Below are 4,989 nucleotides of genomic sequence, written 5' to 3' on the forward strand. Positions count from 1 at the left end.
GCTTGAGCACTCATGTACTCGTTCCGGCCACAAGACACTTTCCCCGGGCCATACTGACCCTCGGCTGTAAGGTAGCGTTTGATAACGTGGCGCACGACGCAATCCGCAATAACCTGGCAAGAACGGGCTGCGGAGAGAGGACGTACAACTACATTGCCGTTTTCCTCTCCAACCGCCAAGCTGTCATAAAGATAGGAGATGTCTCCACTGATCCAATTACTCTTGGGGACAGGGGAACACCTCAGGGGTCTGTTCTATCCCCCATGCTTTTCAATATAGCGCTGATACAGCTGCCGAAACGACTAGAGAAGATCCCTAACATAAAGCATGGCCTTCACGCCGACGATATTACTATCTGGACGGGCATAAATTCGATCGGCGGCCTCCAAGACACACTCCAACAGGCAACTGATACCATCAATCAGTATGCCAAACAGTGCGGACTAATATGCGCACCACAAAACTCAGAACTTCTGGTCGTACGCAGACGAAACACAAAGAAAGACAAAGACGACCTCCAAGTCACACTGGAAGGCCATCCCATCAGGCCTACAAGGTGATACGAATACTGGACTCGATATCCAGGCGGACACAAGCAACAACGGACTGATTCAGAAATTAAAGACCACCGCCGAACAGGTCACCCAGATGTTACGCAGGGTGACGAACAGACAAAGAAGTATGAAAGAGGAGGACACCACTGTATTGGTCCAGGCCTTCATTCTGTCGCGCATTATCTACGTGGCGCCGTACGTAACTCGAGCAGCTCGACGTCATTATACGGAAAGCCTACAACCAAGCACTGGGAATGCTTACGAGCGATTCAACTGCTCGACTACTCAAATGACGCATTCACAACACCGCATCAGAATTAATCGAAGGACACCTCTCCAACCAAAAATAAAGATTAGAACTCATACTTGCAGGCAGAAAGCTCTTGACGAAACTTCAGTGTACGCCTCAGGGGCAGCTGCAACCCCGAGCTCTTTCACCAGATATGAGGCAGCGCATACACATTAAGCCAATCCCCCGCAATATGCACCTGGACATCATGCGGGCAGAAGACAGGCCACGGCCGAAGCTCTAGAGAAAATTTACGGTACGTATACGAAGGGAGGGTTTACACCGACGCAGCAAGCAGTAACCATAAGGGAGCAATGGTGGCAGTAGCAACATCGAGGGACAAATGCCTCACCAGCACCACCATCCCCAAAACTACCCCTGAAGAAGCAGAAGTGGCCATAGCGCTTTCCATAACCCAGACCAAGGCAAATACGATTATTTCTGACTCGCAGCAGGCCTGCAGAAGATAAACTTTGGGATCGGTGAATCTCGCAGCATGCCGCATCCTGAGCACAAACCCCCCGAAACAGCACGTCACGATAGTCTGGGCGTAGGCACACTCCTCCCTCGCGGGCAACGAATTCGCCCACGCGACGGCCTGCTCACTCGCACACCAGGCCCTGGAAAGAGAACCTGACCCCACCCCTGTTGTGAGTTACCGTAACATTACCCAGCATTACAAGCTAGAACGTAGAGTCTATCCACCACCACACCCACAATTAAGTAAAAAACAAGGCTCGACTCTTCGCTTACTTCAAACAAACACATTCCCTCACCCAGTCTGGCTCCATATGCGATTCCCCAATCAGCATCCACCTCTATGCAAGTTCTGTGGAAATTCAGGCTCCCTATACCACGTAGTCTGGGAATGTAGCCAAAACCCATACTTGCCACCCCCTTTCCCTAGCCCCAACCTTGAGCAGTGGGAGACAGTGCTGTCCAGTGCACACCTCGGCGACCAGGTCATGCTGACGGAGAGGGCGGAACGTGTGAAAACGACGCTCGGACTTCTGGACTAAGAAGCCATCCCCACGCATATAACTGCTCAATAAAAGTTTTGCTCTCTCTCTCTCCTATGGAACGGGTGTTTTTTTCTGGGAAAGTCAGTCTATTCATCGCGCAAATGATTGTAAAACCTTTTGGGTCGGCTTTTTATGTCTGTGGCGATTTCTGCGCTGTTATTTTCATTTTTGTCTAAGATGTGCCTGAGACACTCTGCGCTGAAGTGTACTACAGACAGAGTCCAACGTTCCTTCAGTTTCAGCTTTGATATCTAGAGCTTGCGTTGGGTTTCCAGTTGCGGAAAGCAATGCAAAGCTGATGTGTATTTCGAAGATTGCCACTTCCCCACTGCGCAAAATTTCCCCGTACATTAAAGGAATCTTGTTTGACCGACTAGTGCCATATACAAGCCGAAGTATTTTTGTAGTTTGTTTCCCCTCTACAGAAATTTGACTGTGGCGCCCCCTAACTTCAGCGGCGCCACCTATAGGCACCGGACACTGAAGTTTGCCGGCGACTGCAGCGCCTAGCAACGTCGGGGCGGTAGATGTCGCGACTGGCCGTTCAGCGCACGTGAAAACACGCGCGCTGCGTCCGGTTCGACGCTGTGTGGAGGACGTTTTTGAAGAAACATAGTTATAATGGATAGTTGCAGTGTCCGAAAAGATGAAAATGCTGCAGGGAAGAAATTGTGGCAGCGCCACTACTGCTGCGTCAAGGACTGCCACAATCGCGAAGGGCAGCCTGGCATCCTTCTGTACCGGTTTCCCGGGCAGCCGTGGTAGAAGGAGCGTCGCAAGAAATGGATTTATGGAGTACGAAGAGACAAGTAAGAAAGAAAGCCATGACAATTTTTGTCAGTGGAGGGAGTAAAATTGCGAGTACGATTGCCATTTATGCGCAGTGCAGACGCGAAGGGCCGTAAAGCTATTTGCTTTCAGTGTTGTATACACACCGCAAACTGCGATATTTGTGAATCGCATGCTGTAGTATGTGCATAAAACAAGGTAATACAGCTTCCGGCACTATTGTTTTTCAGCAGTAACATTATCTTTTAAGCGAGCGACATTCACGGCACCGAATGGACGCCAAAAGGCGGCGCAAGAATATGCTCACAACACTTCGCGGGTGGTGCCAAAGCAATGCCAGTACGCACCCCGCTTACTGCCCTACTTTGTTCCCCGATGTGTACAGAGTTCGCCCACGAATTCGAAGCGAGAGCAAGGCAAGATATTGAAGTCAAGGTTGCATTCACGCGCGTTATTTGACTCCTTCAAAGGGACCCTGCAACACTCTTTGAGCAGTGCCAGTAAACCTACGCGACGCTTAGCTTACACGACCAGAAATACATGAGCCAAATATTACACGTGCACGTGAAACGGGGAGCGCGCATATCGCCATAAAAGACGCGGAAAAACCAACCACGCTCTCTTCAGTTCTCCTCATTATGCAGCCCTGGCATGGCCTAAACGACGTCATTGAGGCCATATGGCTGTCAGATCGGCTGTCACTGGTCAACTTCGCGGCTAATTTCTCGCATTTCCTGTGACGATACGCCGTCATCAGCGCTGTGTGCGAACCTCTTCTATGCCTGCACCTGTAGGCACAGCTTTGCCGTTTCTTTTGTGCTTTGAGTGCGCGCGGAGCTTCAGTGATGAGCTCAATACTTCCCTTTCAACCAGGCCACTCGACAGGCGTAGTTACCCCCTCGGCTACCATCTGGTCTTGCGCTCGCGCCACTCGAGGCCCTCACAAACCGTCTGCTCACCTTCACAGTGACCTAATCTCGTGACCCACTTACCGGGGTTCTGATCTCTTCCTGGCGCACCCCTGGGTTCGTGGTGATGTTCCCTGGGCGGGTTGCTGTGTGCCGCGCGTTTCCCCTGTCTGCAGGGACGGGTGCGTGCTACAAGGAAGAGTCGCGTGCCGAATTATTCTCCCTCTCTTCCTCCATCCCTCCTTCTCTACTCTTTTTACTGTCCCCACTCTCGCTTCCGTTCGGCCGGTTGAGGTGTCGGCGAAACGCCAGACACTTACCGGCCTCTATCTCCCCTTCCCCCACCCCCAACAACCACTTCCTCCTCCTTCCTCCTCCGACAACAAAAGTTTATTGCTTCGAAAATGGCCTACCAGCCCGAGCGCGAGCGTGCGAGCAAGCACCCGCATGCCTGCTTTTTTTGTGGCACCAGACCGGAAATAGACCCCTCCACATTTCGGAGAAAAGGGGAAAGCTCCCCGGCCTGTCATATATCGAAGGCCGCCGGAGAAGACGCTGCGAGCCGCTCCCTTTCCGGGAGAGAGCGCGCAGCTTTCGTCGCATTGTCCGCAGTCGAGTTGAGAGGGAACGATTATGGGCGATTTCTCATCGCGCGTAGCTTCGGTGATAGTGAACGGATTTTCATAATTCTTGCGGGAGTAGATTGCTGGGGCAAGAGACTTTACCCCAAAATACATTCCTAGTAGACGGTGGTACGTGTTGCAGGGTACCTTTAATGCGTTTGGCGTACTCTGAAAGTTTAGGTTATTATGTTTGAACGGAGGAGGGGGAGGAGGAGGAAATACTTTTATGGAGAATTCGGAAGTCGGAACAACCTGAACAAATTATATCACACTTAGCCGCTAAAACGACTCTAATATTACTCACAAGGAAGAAGCCGAAACTAAATGGAATCGCGCCTGATCCTCGGGTTTTTAAGCAACGCACGCCTCACTGACTCCTGGTGATTTCCCGCGCACAGCGGCAACAAAGTGTTGAAGTTTAGATCCACACGTTTATAAACATCATCATCACTACGACCACCATCGTAAAGACAAACCACAGCTCCGCTGTATCAGCAGATTTCACACTGAGTGGAAGTGGGTTTACTTTGCAATCAGCTAATAACGTTTAGAATGCGTTGTTGATCAGTGACAACTCCAACCGAGCTGAAGGAGAGCCGCAGAAAAAGTAGCTGTAGTGCGGTTGCGCGAACGGAGAAAACAACAGCACAAACGCGGCAATGTCGTCGAGCACCGTTGTATACACTGGAGTCCCGTTATTAGGCCGTGATACAGATAAAAATTGCTACTGAAATGGAGAGAAGCGCTGTGGATACGCTTCCCTTGCTGAGAATGGCGCTTCGCAACGATGTCTGTCCCGTCAAT

Source organism: Haemaphysalis longicornis, unplaced genomic scaffold (genome assembly GCF_048455015.1).
Source record: "Haemaphysalis longicornis isolate Haplotype H1 unplaced genomic scaffold, Haemaphysalis longicornis Haplotype H1 scaffold_1, whole genome shotgun sequence".
Classification (NCBI taxonomy): Eukaryota; Metazoa; Arthropoda; class Arachnida; order Ixodida; family Ixodidae; genus Haemaphysalis; species Haemaphysalis longicornis.